Source organism: Homarus americanus, unplaced genomic scaffold, assembly GCF_018991925.1.
Source record: "Homarus americanus isolate GMGI-L3 unplaced genomic scaffold, GMGI_Hamer_2.0 scaffold4896, whole genome shotgun sequence".
NCBI classification, from domain to species: Eukaryota; Metazoa; Arthropoda; class Malacostraca; order Decapoda; family Nephropidae; genus Homarus; species Homarus americanus.
In genome coordinates, this window is record NW_024749657.1 from 314489 (window position 1) to 333776 (window position 19288).

Consider the following 19288-nt stretch of genomic DNA (forward strand, 5'->3'; position numbering starts at 1 on the left):
TATGCGCGCCATCTAGCCTGTCAACACACCAAACAGGCGCCAGTCTCTGTCTTTTCAGTGGAGGTAACATCTTGCTTGAGACTCTCTTCAACTAAATGCTTTTTTTTCGGTTTCCAAGCAAATTATTGGTCATTTTGAAATTTATTTTACATATTGACAATATATAATGCAGTGCAGTGTTGATTTAAAGAAAATAATCTTGAATTACACCAAGAGAACTAAAATTTTATGGGTGAAATGGCTCCATGGGGTGACTTCTCTTCCACCCCAATGCCTTCTCTTCTCCCTTCTCCTCCACCCCCATTCTAATTCCCATCATCATCATCCAGGAGCCTTCTACATACACACCTCAAAGTAAGTGTACTTTTCTACCTTTTTTGTTGAATTTAGGCAATTTTCGGTGAGCTGGAACCAATTACCCAAAAACCCATTGAGACAATGGTTTCGGTTAACGAGTTCTTCGGTTAACGAGCAACCTGCTGGAACGGATTGTGCTCGTTAACTGGGGGATCACTGTACCCTACTACAGTGTAACAAAGTCTGGGAACTAGTGTATATATTCTTATTGCTCTTATCTGTTTATGTCAGGCCAAGCTGGGTTTGTTGTTGTATATGTAATGACCCATGAGTGTTCAGCAGCGACTCGCTTCCAACAGTCAACACAAGCGTCTTCCTGACACTGTTTGCATGTACTGTGGCACACAAAAGTACCTGGATACTTTTGACAACACCTGGCATCTATCTGAAGGTCATGTAAGGAAAAATAATTTTAACATCTATTTACTAAGGGCTTTTTTCATTGTAGAGTGTTTTTTCATGTTATAATAAGATGTGACCCGCGTCCATCAACTACAAGTATATCTCATTTATGAACTACAGGCACTGTACTACCAAGTGTCGAAGTAATATGGTAACAACTGCTTACATTATTGTTTTTTGTTAGACAATAACAGTTGTTTAATACCAAGAGATAGTTAGTTAGGTATCCGCTGGTGTAGTGGGATGAAGGCGACAATCTACTTGTTGATGCTATAATGAATTACAGTACAGTACTACACTTCAACACCTAAGGTCTTGTTGACGTTATAATGAATTACTACACTTCAACAGCTAAGGTCTTGTTCATGTTATAATGTATTATTATACTTCAACAACTATGGACTCGACGCCAGTAATTATCTCAAGAAAAATCAGCAACTTTTATTGTATAACAAACCGTAAGTCAAGTAGCTTAGCCAAGTAAATGTCATTAAGTACTGCATAATTTCTGTATTAATGATCCCAGAGTGTAGTTAATGCCTTGTAGAATGTGTAACTGTAGAGGGTAGAACAAAGGAAAGCGAGCCAACGGCGGCGCGACTGCTGGGACGAGCACGACGTAACTGAGGAAGACAAGTGCTGCCCTGTTTACGTGATGGTGCAGGTTGTTGACACCTGAGGGGAAGTAGAACAAAGTTATGAAGTTACTTATTAAAACTATGTTATTAGCTGTCGTAAATCACACAAAAATACAGTATCAGAATCTGTTCCTTAAACTAACACAGGATAGTTTAGTAATCAATTCTGAAAAAAAAAGTATTACTCTCACCAATGTACAGTACAACATATAAATGAAGACTAGACACTCCAACCTACCGTACACACCTGAAGGATGCTACCTGGGGGTTATGGAAGAGTTTGGGTATTTAATCATTAAGAAAAATAAACTGGGGTGCCTTATCTTCATGTACTATATTCCTTTCTAACTTAAAAATTATGTGATCAAATGTGCTCCTTCCTCGTTTTCAATGTCATCTCCTGCACTGTTCTGTATCATATTCGCGTTTTCCTTGCCTCTGCTGAAAACATCGGAACATCAACTACTCGCATCTTGGTGCATTTTACAAATAAGATATTACGTGAATCCCGGTGCCAGTGATGATACTACTAAATAAAGGTACGCAATGATTACCAACAACTATGCTAGCCTTACCTCCAGTACCGCAGGCTTGACGGTGTTGCTAGCAAGGTAGCGTACGGTTGTTGTGTTGGAGGACTCAACACGACTAGTCTGGACCCAGCAGGACGCCGCCAGAGCCCCTACTGCCTGCGGTCACCTGCAACACCAACAACACTCATTCATCTTTGTCATACGAACAGCGACTTACAATATTCTTCTACATTTTAACATCCATTGTCTGCCATCTATTAAAAAAAATAAACTTTTGGTATATATATAATACTGTGGTATATGTGAAAAAATACCCTATTTAATAAATACAACAGTTAGTAAATTGTGTAAACTTGAACTATGAATTAGACAACTTATTTATTCAGCAAGTTTGACGAAAAGTGAAGAGTTGTGATGCATGACTTCCCTCTGTCTGCTTGTCTGAGTGTGTTGAAGGTCAGAGATTAAACATGGCCACGGTGTAACACTCGCTCCTTTTGTAGTTCTCCGACAAGGAAATAAATATAAAGTGTTGTACAGACACCAGCTACAGGTTGTACCTCTCTAGTCCGGCATTCTATGGTCCGGAACGATTTTAGTTTGTCCAATAGGTAGATAGGCAGGTTTTTTTTTTTTTTTTACTTAACTGAATTATTATTATTATTATTACTACAGGAGTGTTAAATTTTTGCCCCTCAGACCCCAATGTGGGTCAGTGACCTATGCCCGGGTGGGCTAATCCCCATAAAAAAACAAACAACAAAGCCGCGGGAAATTAAGGTCTGTTTACATCCGGCAGTTCGGCTGCTCGCTCTCTCTCTCTCTCCCTCTGCTTGTCTATACAGAGTACAACATTTAACCCTTCAATATATATGAGCAGTAAATAAGTGTTGCTTTCATATTCTTATGTAGAGTAATGATGATATGTTTTCACATGTGCACACTTACATACGCGCAGTCTCACTTTTTTTTACCATTAATGGTTAGCTACTTATATTGTTCCATTTAGTAACATTAAATAACATTACAGGTACTTCAAACAACTATATTAATTTTTTTACATTAATTTTACTACAGCTACAATCAGGGTCTTATTTTCTTCAGTTTTATATGTAGATCCAATCAGTCACTGGTTTCGTAAGCTTTAACATAAACAATGCCGGCAGCCGTCTCGTCTCATCGTGTGTTTTCATATTCCATGTACTGTATTATTAATTGATTGTATTGTTAACTTTGCACACACAAACATTAATTCAATAAAAACAAATTCAGAAACATTAATTAAAATATATATGAACAGTAAATAAGTGTTGCTTTCATATTCTTATGAAAAGTAATGACGATATGTTTTCACGTGTGCGCACTTACATACGCGATCTCTCTTTTTTCTTTACCATTATCGTAGCTACTTCTATTGTTCCATTTATTAACATTAAATAACATTACTTAAAACAACCATATTAATTTTACTACAGCTATAACCAAGGTCTTATTTTCTTCAGTTTTATATGTAGAACCAGCCAGTCACTGGTTTTGTAATCAACGAAAGCAATGCTGTGTCATTTCCTCGTGTGTTTTAATATTCTATATTATTAATGAATTGTATTGCTCATTTTGCACACAAACATTAATTCAATAAAAAAGACATTCAGTAATAAACAATAATGAATCTTTTGTACATAAGAGAAATGACGCTGCTTACACGATTATGCACGTCGTCTGCACGTTGGCGGGCCGCTCAAACCCGTCGAAATTCAAGTTTTCGCCGTCAAATTTTTTATTTTATTTTTTTGTGTGTGTGTTCCAATAAAATACGTTGAATTAAAAACTCGCGAAATTTGAGAAGCTACTATACAACATTTAACCCTTCAATATGTCTTCAAAGAGACCATGATGCAGAGAAAGTGGTGCTAGTGCTTTCAAGCATAAGCACAAGTCACTAGCTATCCAGGAAAAGGGTGAATTTCCATGGTCCGGCACCGGTCAGGTCCCGAGGTTGCCGGACTAGAGAGGTACAACCTGTATCTGTCCAGTGTAGTTTCTCTTCACAAAAATAAATGTTATTTCCAAATTAAATGTTATTTTTGGTGATTGAAAAAGTTTATAAATACTGTATATAAGTAATGTGGATATAATTCCATATATTGTTCATACATTTTATAGATTCTGGCAATGTGCTGTGAATTTAGTGAGAAGAGCGGTAGTCGTAATGTTTACACTATCATAGTGTAGTGCAAAGTTAACAAGTAGCCCGCGACCGACAGTATTTAAGAGTGTACGGGAATAAAAGTAATTAAGCTCGAACATCCATAAATGTTTACTTTGTCTTCCACGTCCATCATGTGCCCTGCCGTATAACAAATATTTAGGTTCACGTGGAGACCTTCAAGAGACGACTCAACAAATAAAAATATCATACACTAAAACGAAGTACTGTGGCACCATTAGTCTCTGCCTCTCTTTAAGATGATAGTTTGTACCCACACACCTGACGTCTACCGGGTAGATGCAGAACTTTCCTTAATATTCTAGGCAGTCCTCTACCTTACCTTCATGGCTTTCGATGTTCCCATCTGAACTTTACTATGAATGTCCACGTTTATTTTTGTTGATTTGTTATTATTGATATGAACCCCAACCTAAGCAATGGACCTTACTTTTAGCAACTGATAGGAAATGAACTCATTCTTTAATAATTCCATTTTTACCATAACACTGTTAAATGGAAGGAGAGATGAATACCGGTCGATAAAGTATTCAAGTTGAGACACTTCGGCTGATTCTCTCTTCGTAAAGTCGAGAAACCTGGCCTTCTTGAGCACAGGGTCATCTAGAGGCAAATGGCTTCCAGCATAGTTAAATGCTTGTACATAAAAAGATCTGATGCCATGGCAGAACTATTTTAACATGTTTGTATCATATCCATCTGTGAACATTTTCTGGAGTGTACTTTTTGTTGAGATTCCTATGTCCAGCTGCTCATGAGTCTTCATGGCCGAGCCATCACCAAAGTTTATCGTCTCTGCTCCAATGTCTCTCATCATCTTGACATGTAGAAATTGGCAGGAAAGTTTTTTAAAGTAAATCATACAATACAGCATGCAAAACTTATATGACTGGGTTGAACTTATTCACATGAATAAATAGTTGTACTACCGACTGATAGAAAAAGTGATGAACTTGTGTCATGGGATTCTTAAATTGTTGCTGCAGATGTTTAAATCTTGCCTGGCTGTCATCACTGTCCAGGAAATAGCCTTTGAGGTGTTTTCCAGGCTCAACCAGCAGGTAGAGACATGTTTGGCCATGCCTGCATAGCGCATATACTGTATCACAAAACATGCAAAATTCTTGGAGACAGCTTCCTTTACCTGGTATGTTGATTTGTCAAACAAGTAGTAAATGTCTACACAGAAATCTTCAACATCAATGCCTGTTGTTTTTGTGTAATCCTCTCAGCAGCCTTGTACTGTATATAAGCAGTGTGGTGAAGAATGTGGCAAGAGCAGCCATTGAAGAAAACAGCTGGGTTTTTCGTGGTTACCCTAGTCATGATTGAGTTTTTCTTTCCTAGGTTCACAGAAGTAATATCCACACCAACGCCGACACAGTTACCCAAACAAATTTTATGCTGCATTAAGGTTTTATCCATTTTCTTAAAAATGTCTTCAGCTGTAGATCCTTTGGTCATGCACATGTCAAGCAGCAGAGTACAGACTCCATCATGAGTGAAAATGTGTACCGTTAGTGGGATAATTTTCAGCAGTCCTACTTCGTTGTCGTTTGATCCATCAACTGTTAAGGAATATGGCTTCGATTTAATTTCTAAAAACAATTTTGATTAAAAATGCTGGTTATGTGCCCTGTTCACAATGCTAGCGAGCGGCAGGTGTAGAAATCCGAGAGATTTTTGGGTTTATCCGGGAGACCGTGAGATAGACTTGAAATCCGCGAGTCACATAATTTCAGGTGTAGCGTCTGAGTTTGTAGTGAACTGAAAAATTTCCGGTTATGGGCAGTTTGATCTAAACATCATTGAAAGCTTAAGGGGTGCTGAGGTTACCTCTCGGAATAAAAGAGTAGGTCAGTTTATATTAGTTTAGGTTTTGGTTGAACTGCACATCCCCAGAACATATTCAGCAGGTGACACCAAGTTAAGGAAGGGAGGGAGGTACAACATAATAAAAGTTGCATTTAACTAAAAGACATTAGTAAATAACCATCTTAAACCCATCATTAAAGTAAATTATTATACAGTTGATTAAAAAAATAAATATATCTGTAGACTGATTTACCTGGAAGCCGGCCATCACAGAGCATAACCCACTCAGCTCTCCCTGGCGCCCGAACACACCCGAGAGCTGGTGTCGTTATTGTGCCTCCTCCAAGCTGACTCCACCACACAATTCTCCTCCACCCTCAACATCCTCTCTGAAATGCATCACAAAGTTACCAGGCTCAAGTGGCTAGTAAGGAGAGGTAAGTTTTAAGGATAAGTTGTGTAAATAAGCTGTAAAAACAAGTTGAATAAATAAGTTGTATAACTAAGCTGTTTAAATAACTTATAAACATAAGTTGCATAAATAAGGTACATAAATAAGTTAGATAAGTCAGCTGTACACATAAGCTGCATCAGTAAGTTATATGGATAAACCTAGAACTACTTAATATATCTTCAGGAGGCATCAGGGACTCATAACACTACACTGACACTAATAACTTCACCACAACTGACAAACAAAAAAGGAGCAAATTTGTCAAAATCTTGTGTACTTGAAAGGAAACTTGAGGATTTATCTGCTGATCTTGCTTCTGTTAGCATCACTGACAGGACCAAAGGTGAGTTATATCTGGCCTCTTCTCTTGTGTAGAGGTGTGTGTGTGTGGTACTGCTATGATTAATAATAATATTATTATTAATCATTCTTATTATACTATATCATTATTATTATCAATATCATTACTACTACTCAATTATAATGTTTCCAGGACTTGTGGAACAGAGATGTGTTAACTTTGAAGAATGTAAGCTCAAGTTATTGACCAACACACGTACATACAATTATATTAGTACCCACATACACACTAACCATGGTGATGAGGGAGATAGCCGCCCATCTTCCGCTGTGGGCTTGACTCAGATGTCCGTGGGCGTGGAAAATGGGTTTGGTGAGCCACATACATATAGAGAGGAAAACCCACTCCATCACACCTCGTAAGGGCAGCCATGGAGGGTTGGGGTTGATCAGAGCCTCTAGCTGGTTGTGAGTCGTCCTGTCCAGACGTCTGTAAGAGGACCCACAAGCTGTGCAGAGATGACATCTCTCTGTCTCTGGTCTATCTCTGCTAAACTATTTCTTGCTTCACTAAACCATTATTTGCCTCCCGAAATTATTTCTTGCTTCACTTAAGTATTTCTTTAAACTATGTCTGTCTAAAACACATTTCCCTCGTTAAGTTACACCGAACCTAACATAATCTAACCTAACCTCACTCAAACTAACTTAACATAACCTAATCCAACACCAACCTAACATAATCTAACCCAACCTCAGTCAAACTAACCTTACCTAATCTACTCTGTCACTCACAACTGACCTAACCTAATCCAACACCAACCTAAAATAATCTAACCTAACCTAACCTCACCCAAACTACCCTAACCCATCATTACAATATAAACATTTATGGTTTTGCTTAAATGTTTTGTTAACCTAAATCACTATCCCACTGTCGAAGGGAGGGAAGGAGGGAGAGAAAGATGGTAGGAAGGGATGGAAAGATGGTAGGAAGGGAGGGAAATATGTAAAGTGGAACAAGAGACACTATGCCCCTCCCCCCACCACACACTCTACATCACCGTAGAAGGATCTGCCCCCCCCCCACACACACATTCCTATACAACATTTTGTACCAAGTCGTAGGAATATCTGCAGTGAGTTAACCTGACAAACTTATAATTACAACCATCTTATAATTACAAACAAACAACTTTTAATTGAAGAGATAACATTTAATTACACACACGGAACTTACTATTGCAGACAGGCAACACTGGTTATCACACACACAATACAAACTACTGTATCGTGATCTTACTGTATTTGTCGAGAGAGAGAAAAAGAGTCTTCTCACATTTACTCTCTACAGTACTAGAGGCTCTAGGAGGCTTACCGTGGCGTTGGAGGGCCTGATGAGGTAAGTGGAGGCCAGGAGGAGAAGAGACAATAGGAGTGGTAGAGGGTAATAGGAGGTGGACCTGAGCCTGGTGGCCCCTGAGTGTATTGCCGCAGGTGTCTCTCCTCCTGTAAGATAAACAACAAGGAATCCGGATTACTGGGTGCTATAAATCCCGAAGGCAATAACAGTGTAAATCATAACAAAAACACACATTAATAAGTACATACAATATTCCTGTTTATTAAGTGCAATGTTTACCTAAGACTTAGGAGATAATACTATATACTTGTATTGTTTATATACAGGCTTTATTAACAACAGAGGGAGGAGAGGGTGAAGGAGAAGGGAGGAGAAAGGGGTAGAGAGGGAGGAGGGAGGAGGGGGTGGAGGAAAAGGGAGAAAAGGGTTGGTGGAGGAGGGAAGCTATGTAAGGATGGGCACATTGTAGGAGGAAGTTATAGTAGCGCCTCTCCCCCGGCTCTCAGCTGGGGACCATGATGTGTGTGCTTAGACAGACAGACTTTTTACTTTTTACTTTTATCCTCTTCACCACTGATCGGCTCGTTAGCCGCCCGGGCGATCGGTCACGTCTCTGTTACACACTGTTGGCAAGTACTGGGCATGCACTGGCCCCTGAATGTATCTGAACCTGCTCCAGTGCGGACAGACAGACATAAATCGTCACAGACAGACAGACAGAAAAGGCACAGAGACACACATACACACCCACGTCATGTTTACTATGACTAATATTTAATCAAAATAAGGTTAAGTATTGGCTACCCACTGACGAGAGAGAGAGAGAGTTCAGGCTCTCAACTGGCTCAGCCCTGTTAATATTATGATTATTATCGACTATCTGACAGCGTTCTTTTGGCTAAATAAACCGTATCAATATCAAGAGAGAGAGAGAGAGAGAGAGAGAGAGAGAGAGAGAGAGAGAGACAAAGCTTGGAGTACAGTTTGCCTATCCTGAGTAATTCAGCCAGGTCTTGACACTGAGGGTGGTATCACTTCTCACTGCCACGCAGAACAGAAGTTCATACACAAAGTAGTAGATCTTATTCATTAACAGTATATATAGGTGAGAGTCGTGTGGGTGATTTCACTGTTCACTGCCACGCACGACAGTGGTTCATATACATTGGACGTCATATTCTAATTAAAGACTAATTAGTGTGGGCTAGCAAATTTAGGATAAACAGCAAGAATATCCTCAAGCAACCCTGATTAAATGTAATAATTACAAAGTTCATGATACAATAAGCCAGGTGGCCTGAAGTCTTTGACAGTGTCACATTCAATAATATAGTGTTCAAGTGTATGCTTTAAAGGTTTATCCCAAAGTTTATGCTAGTCTTCCGGTATGGGTACAGCGTCTACTTGGAGATTGGTTATCCTAGCCTAGAGAGAGAGACCTTTGTAAGATAATATACAATTCCACTTTTTCCAAAACAAATTATCAATTTTTTTTAATAAGCTGAGGTAGGTGGAGGGAGACAGGAAGATGGAGGGTGGTGGGAGGGAAGAATGCGGAGGGTTGAGAGTGGAGAAAGGTGAAGGAGGGAAGGAGGTAGGAAGGTTTAGGTCCAAATTGAATTCTTCGATCAGAAACTCCGAGATAAAGTTATATAATATAGCTCGGGTGTATTGCTATATTACTTTTAGGCTTCCTGATCCAAGGAAAAAGGTTCATCTCATCACATTCAGTCTCGGAAAACGTGAGGGAAGTGCTCCAACATAGCAAAATACAGAAAGAGAGATCGTAAATTCCATTTATTGCATCTACCAAATAATTTTCTGAGTTCATATAATTGAAATAGAGGAAATTCGTCCAGTGGGTTACAGTATAGTTGCGATTTTGTCACCTCGGAATATAATCAAGCCCGAGTTTGTTTTGTTAGATTTGTCCAGCAGAATTTCGGTGAGTTCCAACGTGTTTGTTTACATTGGGTGCGTTCCAACGTGTTTGTTTACATTGGGTGCGTTCTAGCGTTTGTTTACATTGGGTGCGTTCCAACGTGTTTGTTTACATTGGGTGCGTTCCAACGTGTTTGTTTACATTGGGTGCGTTCTAGTGTTTTGTTTACATTGGGTGCGTTCCAACGTGTTTGTTTACATTGGGTGCGTTCCAACGTGTTTGTTTACATTGGGTGCGTTCTAGCGTGTTTGTTTACATTGGGTGCGTTCCAACGTGTTTGTTTACATTGGGTGCGTCCCAACGTGTTTGTTTACATTGGGTGCGTTCTAGCGTGTTTGTTTACATTGGTGCGTTCCAACGTGTTTGTTTACATTGGGTGCGTTCCAACGTGTTTGTTTACATTGGGTGCGTTCTCGCGTGCGTCAGCCATGGGGTGACCCGTTTGATGGAATTATCACGCCTTGCTGAGCGTAAACTAATCGATTTCAATGTATCGCCACTTTTGTTTTTCATTCCTGTCTTTTAAACTTTATTTAATTTGTCTGGGAACTTGTAAGTGGGTGTTATATGTGTCTTGGGCGTTTAATTAACAGCGTAATGACGTCGTGAGCCTTTCTCTGCGTTTACAAATATTGTGGTTTTTATATAAATAATCGCAATAAATTTTCAACTGTTTTCTTTTGGAGGGCTAATACTTAATGAGGGATGTATAATCCAGTTAGTTGAAGGACCTAAAACTAAGACTTAATGAACGGTGCTTAATAACCTTGGTGACAGTTGACAAGGAATTGGTGTCCGAAAATCTGTGATTACTTGTCTCTTGTTTTAGGTCTTTGTCTTTCTCTCATGTTTACACCTTTTCTCTAAAGCCCATTCTCTCTATTTCACTCTTACTCTCACTTTATTTCTCTCACTATCTCCCTCTCTTTCAACTTCCTTCAAACCCATGTTAATCAGACGAGAGAGAGTGTGTGATACATCGACCATCAATAATCGTTTACTAGCTCCCTCTAGCGTCCTGCGTCTCAACTAGCGTAGGAGATGGATTTATTGTCGCGAGTATTACATTACGATCAAGAGAGACAGAGCAAACTCCTACAAATGACCTTCAAAATAAACCCTCCCTCACTCTATCACTTGGAGGGTGCAGTATAAGGTCCTACTCCAAAGGAATTCATTATCCAACCCATCTCTTCATCTGTAGGTTTCGATGTTCCCATTAGACACACTCGAGTTTATTGATTACTTAAACACGGCTGGGCATACGAGTCATCGAGGGATTGGGTTAGGCTAGGAGGAGGAAGAAGGAGGAGGAGAACCAGTGGTTTTAACGGGTCATTATTAGTTACAAAACGTGATTTAGAGATCTGAGTGGAAATGGTGGAAGAATGGCGGTGATATTAGCGTTGGGAGAAGAAGAGGATATAGAAGAGGAAGGAGAAGAGGAAGAGAAGGGAGAAAAAAGAAAGAGGAAGATGCCACGTTATTAGACCACCTAGACATCCATTATATTTACCATTACAATAATAGGTACAGGAAGGGGTTAAGTCATTGTAGTGAAGAGAGAGAGACTGTGTGTAGTAGTAGCAGTAACAGTATAACTTGGCCCTGGTCTGTGCAGTGATATACTGCTCTATAAACCCGACTCAGAACTCCATACTATGGACCTGCCCTGTGATTATCGCCAGACCTACGATCCCAAAAGGCGAACGAGATATAAACAAAACCTTACCTTTATTCAGTCTGGATCCCTTGTATGGGTTTAAACGCGCCCGGGAGGCCAATTCACAGTGCGGAACCAACCAACTCACCCTCAGTTTAGGTAATTTCTACTCTTGGCTGATCTAAAGTGAGTTTAAGAACGTTTGGATTTATCTAACATCATTACAATAGATACTCAATCACGCTGAAGAATCACCATCCCAAATTATTCCACCACAAAGAATAAGATTAACCACCCTAATGCTAACCCAACCTAGCCTAGCCTAGCCTAACCTCCTTTGAGAATCTCTGGAATCTTGCCTTGTGTATAATACCTGAAAAATATGAGTCCAACCATAGCATAAGATTATTTTATTTGGCTCATAGTAGTGGCTGAGACAGGTAGGTAGGGTGTTGTGTGTTCCCTACCAGTTATTTCAGTACATGAGTTTAGTTGGCACCGCACTTATTTTTTGGCCCACAGACAGACAGACACAGACACACAAAAAAGCAAATTTCGCTTTTCTCAGTTGTGTTCCTGGAGAGAGAGAGAGAGAGAGAGAGAGAGAGAGAGAGAGAGACTCATCACTCCTCGTCCCTCACAGCTGAGCCAGACAACACCTAGAAGGCATCACATTAATCGTTGCTCCCGTCGTCTACAGATTGACCTTACCGTACCACGCACCCTAACAATTACCTCCAGTTATACAAATCGGACCAGAAGGTGGGTGTGTGTGTGTGTGTGTGTGTGTGTGTGTGTGTGTGTATCCGATTTCAACCCTTTTATGATAGTGCATGAGGTTTACTTAAGTAAGAAATTTATCCCGGATTCTCAGCGCGAATCGTTACCCTAGCTGAGACTAATGTCACACAACAAGTAGAGAGAGGCAATGGAGCCTCACACCGGAAGAGTTGAGATTATGTCAATGCGATGACAAAGTCGTGTACTGTACAAGGTGTACGACATATGATCGATTGTCACTCTTTACACATTGTCGTGAAAGGTATCATATGGTGACTTTCTCCAGTATCAGTGAACTCTTCAATGAAAATGTATGTGCCTGAATTAAGTAATTATGTACACGAGGTACTAGGAATCTATAGTTAAGTTTGAAATAGTACCTTACATGTTATGTTTTGATTTAAAATATTTTGTTGGACAAATGTATTTTGAATTCTTTGTATATATTTTATGTATTTATACTTTTGTCAATAAACTACTACTACTACTGTGTGCCCGTGTGTGTGTGTGTGTGTGTGTGTGTGTGTGTGTGTGTGTGTGCCCCCCGTGTGTGTGTATGTATGCCTCTGTGTCTGTATTTCTCCAAGCCAGATGTCGACCTGATATTCACAACACGTTATCGCTTTAGGAAAAGAGAAAAATAACTCCCAGTTTAATTTAGATAACGTCAGGCTGGGGTTTCCGACACCTGCGAATCCACTTTGTTTTCAAGGGTTGTGTTGTGTTGTGTTGTACTCTCACCTCCAGAAGCTACGTGTTGAAACTTGGGTGTTGAGTTACCCAACCTTACAGTGTTTATTCCCTAATACAAGCACAATGGATTTAAATACCATGTTGTATAAATATCGTATAATTATAGTTTAATATTGCAAATACAATTTTTACCTGTGAAGTCATTCAATTCAATTTCAATTTCAATTGTTTATTCCTTGATAGAGGAAGCGGGATCCTAGTGCTGTCACTAGGTACCCCTGTACAATGACACCAGAAGCATCTGGCAAGTGTGACAAGTTATACAGTATAAATATTATAAAGGGGCTTACTAAAGCCCTAGGAAGGAAGGATATTCCTTTAACACATAATCAATGTTATTTACAAAATATCTGGCCAGTATGGGGAGGATCATCGTCAGGGGGTCGTGGTCCAGCAGGCGTCACGGAAGCTTGTGTGGGTGAAGTCATTCTCTTTTTTTTTCCCCGTTGGTTTAAAAGGACAACTTTCTCATATCCTAAACCTGAACGGACTAACCTAGAGTCTAAGTTAAAATACCGTAAATCATTCTACAATGGTGGTCATTCTGATTATAATTGACTTGATTTTGAAAACATTCTATCAAATAAAATACGCAGTCAGCATGGAAACTGTGAAAGATCTTTAAAGTGAAAAGTAATCTACGGTCATCCAACCGTTACCTCTTTGCTACACACGTTAAACTATTACCTTTTTTCTTTAGCGTTTTGTTAAGGTGAGGTTGGCAAGGGGTCCCTAAGCGAGGCGTAATGGACAGAACAGTTTACCTGCAGGTTACCGCCATTGAGGGAGGGGGACGCTGCCCCTCTTATCGTCCACGAGTGAGTTAATGAAGTGATACGTGCTGAGGGTAGTGACGTAAACATCCACCGGACATAACCTTTACTCAACACTTGTACCATCTTTCACACACACACAAGAGTAAGTAGAGAGCTTGGCAGGATCTCACACCAGACATTAAGAAGAGGGATAATAGTGATAAGGATGAATAACGTTAATAATTAAATGTGTAATGCGACGTTATTACGGCAGGATAATGACGTGTATCACCGCTATTGTTGTGTGTCGCTGCCTGCCACGACCTGCCGTGTGTGTGTCGCTGCCTGCCGCTGACCTGCCGTGTGTGTGTCGCTGCCTGCCATCCTCTGCCGTGTGTGTGTGCTGCCTGCCGCGACCTGCCTGCCGTGTGTGTGTCGCTGCCTGCCGACCTGCCGTGTGTGTGTGTCGCTGCCTGCCATCCTCTGCCCGTGTGTGTGTCGTTGCCTGCCATGACCTGCCGTGTGTGTGTCGCTGCCTGCCGCACTGACCGCCGTGTGTGCCTGCCATCCTCTGCCGTGTGTGTGTCGCTGCCTGCCATCCTCTGCCGTGTGTGTCGCTGCCTGCCATCCTCTGCCTGTGTTTGTCCTGCCATCCTCTGCCGTGTGTGTGTCGCTGCCTGCCATCCTCTCTGCCGTGTGTGTGTGTCGCTGCCTGCCATCCTCTGCCGTGTGTGTGTCGCTGCCTGCCATGCCGTGTGTGTGTCGCTGCCTGCCATCCTCTGCCGTGTGTGTGTCGCTGCCTGCCATCCTCTGCCGTGTGTCGCTGTCTGCCATCCCTGCCGTGTGTGTCGCTGCCTGCCATCCTCTGCCGTGTGTGTGTCGCTGCCCGCCATCCTCTGCCGTGTGTGTCGCTGCCTGCCATGACCTGCCGTGTGTGTCGCTGCCTGCCATCCCTGCCGTGTGTGTGTCGCTGCCTGCCATCCTGCTCGTGTGTCGCTGCTCCCATCCTCTGCCGTGTGTCGCTGCCTGCCATCCCCTGCCGTGTGTGTGTGTCGCCTGCTGACCTGCCGTGTGTGTGGCCGCTGCCCGCCATCCTGCCGTGTGTGTCGCTGCGCCATACCCGCGTGCCGCCCGCCATGACCTGCCGGGTGTGTCGCTGCCTGCCATCCTCTGCCGTGTTGCCGCTCTGCCCTGCTGCCCGCCATCCTCTGCCGTGTGTGTGTCGCTGCTGCCATCCTCTGCCGTGTGTCGCTGCCTGCCATGACCTGCCGTGTGTCGCTCGCTGCCATCCTCTGCCTGGTGTGCCGCCCGCCATGACCTGCGGTCGCTGCCCGCCATCCTCTGCCGTGTGTCGCTGCCCGCCATCCTCTGCCGTGTGTGTGTCGCTGCCTGCCATGACCTGCCGTGTGTGTGTCGCTGCCTGCCATCCTCTGCCGTGTGTCGCTGCCCGCCATCCTCTGCCGTGTGTGTGGCGTGCACCGGTGTACCTGCGTCGCTGCCCGCCATCCCCCGTGTGTGTCGCTGCCTGCCATCCTCTGCCGTGTGTGTCGTTCGCCATCCTCTGCCGTGTGCGCCGCTGCCTGCCATCCTCTGCCGTGTGTGTGTCGCTGCCTGCCATGACCTGCCGTGTGTGTCGCTGCCTGCCATCCTCTGCCGTGTCGCCCGCCATGACCTGCCGTGTGTGTGTCGCTGCCCGCCACCCTGCCGTGTGTGTCGCTGCCTGCCATGACCTGCCGTGTGTCGCCGCTCGCCTGCCGTGTGTGTGTCGCTGCCCGCCATCCCTCTGCCGTGTGTGTCGCTGCCTGCCATCCCTCTGCCGTGTGTGTCGCCGCTCGCCATGCCTGCCTCGTGTGTGTGTCGCTGCCTGCCATCCTCTGCCGTGTGTGTGTCGCTGCCTGCCATCCTCTCGCCGTGTGTGTGTCGCTGCCGCCAGACCTGCCGTGGTGTGTCGCTGCCCGCCATGACCTGCCCGTGTGTGTGTCGCTGCCTCGCCATGACCTGCCGTGTGTGTGCGCTGCCTGCCATGACCTGCCGTGTGTCGCTGCCGCCATGACCTGCCGTGGTGTGTCGCTGCCTGCCATCCTCTGCCGTGTGTGTGTGTCGCTGCCTGCCATCCTCTGCTGTGTGTGTGTCGCTGCCTGCCATGACCTGCCGTGTGTGTGTCGCTGCCCCGACCTGCCGTGTGTGTCGCCGCCATCCTCTGCCGTGTGTGTCGCTGCCTGCCATCCTCTGCCGTGTGTGTGTCGCCATCCTCTGCCGTGTGTGTGTGTCGCTGCCTGCCATCCTCTGCCGTGTGTGTCGCTGCCCGCCATCCTGCCGTGTGCCGCTGCCCGCCATCCTCTGCCGTGTGTGTCGCTGCTCGCCATCCCCGCCGTGTGTGTGTCGCTGCCCGCCATGACCTGCCGTGTGTCGCTGCTGCCATCCTGCCGTGTGTGCTCGCTCGCCATCCTCTGCCGTGTGTGTGTCGCCGCCATCCGCTGTGTGCCGCTGCCCGCCATGACCTCTGCCGTGTGTGTCGCTGCCCGCTCGACCTGCCGTGTGTGTGTCGCTGCCTGCCATGACCTGCCGTGTGTCGCTGCCCGCGATCTGCCGTGTGTGTGTCGTCGCCGCTCGCCATGACCCCTGCCGTGTGTGTCGCTGCCGCCATGACCTGCCGTGTGTGTGTCGCTGCCTCGCCATCATCTGCCGCGGTCGCTGGCTCGCCATGACCCGCCGTGTGTGTGTCGCTGCCTCGCCATCCTCTGCTGTGTGTGTCGCTGCCCGCCATCTCCGTCGTGTGTGTCGCTGCCTGCCATGACCTGCCGTGTGAGTGCCGCTGCCTGCCATGACCTGCCGTGTGTGTGTCGCCTGCTCGCCATGACCTGCCGTGTGTGTGTCGCTGCCTGCCATGACCTGCCGTGTGTGTCGCCGCCTGCCATGACCTGCCGTGTGTGTGTCGCTGCCTGCCATCCTCTGGGTGTGTGTCGCTGCTCCCATCCTCTGCCGTGTGTGTGTCGCTGCCTGCCATCCTCTGCCGTGTGTGTCGCTGCCTGCCATCCCTGCCGTGTGTGTGTCGCTGCCTGCCATGACCTGCCGTGTGTGTGTCGCTGCCGCCATCCTCTGCCGTGTGTGTGTCGCTGCCTGCCATCCTCTGCCGTGTGTGTCGCTGCCCGCCATCCTCTGCCGTGTGTGTCGCCGCCCGCCATCCTCTGTCGTGTGTCGCTGCCTGCCATGACCTGCCGTGTGTCGCTGCCGCCATGACCTGCCGTGTGTGTGTCGCCGCCTGCCATCCCTCTGCCGTGTGTCGCTGCCTGCCATCCCTCTGCCGTGTGTGTGTCGCTGCCTGCCATCCTCTGCCGTGTGTGTGTCGCTGCCCGCCATGACCTACCGTGTGTGTCGCTGCTCGCCATCCTCTGCCGTGTGTCGCTGCCTGCCATCCTCTGCCGTGTGTGTGTCGCTGCCTGCCATCCTCTGCCGTGTGCGTGTGTCGCTGCCCGCCATGACCTGCCGTGTGCCGCTGCCTCCATCCTCTGCCGTGTGTGCCGTTGCCCGCCATGACCTGCCGTGTGTCGCTGCCTGCCATCCTCTCGCCGTGTGTGTGTCGCTGCCTGCCATCCTCTGCCGTGTGTGTCGCTGCCCGCCATGACCTGCCGTTGTGTGTGTGTGTGTCGCTGCCTGCCATCCTGCCGTGTGTGTGTCGCTGCCTGCCATCCTCTGGGCGTGGTCGCTGCCCGCCATGACCTGCCGTGTGTGTGTCGCCCGCCATGACCTGCCGTGTGTGTGTCGCTGCCCGCCATCCCGCCGTGTGGTGTCGCTGCCTGCCATCCTCTGCCGTGTGTGTCGCTGCCCGCCATGACCTGCCGTGTGTGTCGCTGCCCTGCGACCTGCCGTGTCGCTGCCTGCCATCCTCTGCCGTGTGTGTGTCGCTGCCTGCCATCCTCTGCCGTGTGTCGCTGCCTGCCATCCTCTGCCGTGTGTGTGTCGCTGCCTGCCATCCTCTGCCGTGTGTGTGTCGCTGCTTGCCATGACCTGCCGTGTGTCGTTGCCCGCCATGACCTGCCGTGTGTGTCGCTGCCCGCTGCGACCGCCGTGTGTGTCGCTGCCTGCCATCCTCTGCCGTGTGTGTCGCTGCCTGCCATCCTGCCGTGTGTGTGTCGCTGCCTCGCCATCCTCTGCCGTGTGTTGCTGCCTGCCATGACCTGCCGTGTGTGTGTCGCTGCCTGCCATCCTCTGCCGTGTGTGTGTGTCGCTGCCTGCCATCCTCTGCCGTGTGTGTGTCGCTGCCTGCCATGACCTGCCGTGTGTGTGTCGCTGCCTGCCATCCTCTGCCGTGTGTGTGTGTCGCTGCCTCGCCATGACCTGCCGTGTGTGTCGCTGCCTGCCATCCTCTGCCGTGTCGCCCTGCCATCCTCTGCCGTGTGTGTGTCGCTGCCTGCCATGACCTGCCGTGTGTGTGTGTCATGCCTGCCATGACCTGCCGTGTGTGGTCGCTGCCTGCCATCCTTGCCGTGTGTGTCGCTGCCTGCCATCCTCTGCCGTGGTGTGTGGTCGCTGCCTCGCCATCCTCTGCCGTGTGTGTGTCGCTGCCTGCCATCCTCTGCCGTGTGTGTGTCGCTGCCCGCCATGACCTGCCGTGTGTGTGTCGCTGCCTGCCATCCTCTGCCGTGTGTGTGTCGTTGCTCCTGACCTGCCTGTGTGTGTGTCGTTGCCTGCCATGACCTGCCGTGTGTGTGTCGCTGCCTGCCATCCTCTGCCGTGTGTGTATGTAGTCAGAGTTTATCTATGTAACTATAAATGTATTTTCACACATGGGTTTGGGAGGGAGGGAGGCTGTGTGTACTATGGCAGCGGCAAGTTAGAGGTGAGAACAGAAGCCAAGGACAATGTTTTGGGTGGTACTGAGACAACACCACCAGCAGCGTCACCCTGAGACAACACCACCAGCAGCGTCACCCTGAGACAACACCACCAGCAGCGTCACCTGAGACAACACCACCAGCAGCGTCCCCTGAGACAACACCACCAGCAGCGTCACCCTGAGACAACACCACCAGCAGCGTCACCTGAGACAACACCACCAGCAGCGTCACCCAGAGACACACCACCAGCAGCGTCACCCTGAGACAACACCACCAGCAGCGTCACCCTGAGACAACACCACCAGCAGCGTCACCCTGAGACAACACCACCAGCAGCGTCACCCTGAGACAACACCACCAGCAGCGTCACCCTGGAGACAACACCCACCAGCAGCGTCACCCTGAGACAACACCACCAGCAGCGTCACTCTTTCCTTCCTGGCGGAATATTGTTGGAACATCTCACCT

General features: G+C 46.4%; 1 long non-coding RNA gene across 3 annotated transcripts in view; it reads right to left on the minus strand.

The window, feature by feature from the left end:
- Positions 1–380: 380 nt before the first annotated feature.
- The window catches only part of LOC121853530, a 23792-nt gene continuing 4884 nt past the window's right edge, over positions 381–19288 (minus strand). For 2 of the 3 annotated variants that reach the window (XR_006086327.1, XR_006086326.1), the window contains exons 4-8: positions 8105–8235; positions 7021–7216; positions 6226–6361; positions 1973–2096; positions 381–1434 (exon numbers count right to left, since the gene is read on the minus strand). This is a non-coding gene — a long non-coding RNA (uncharacterized LOC121853530). Of the gene's footprint in view, positions 1435–1972; positions 2097–6225; positions 6362–7020; positions 7217–8104; positions 8236–8368; positions 8388–19288 lie in introns of those variants that run through there. The other variant, XR_006086328.1, reaches the window with a different exon arrangement.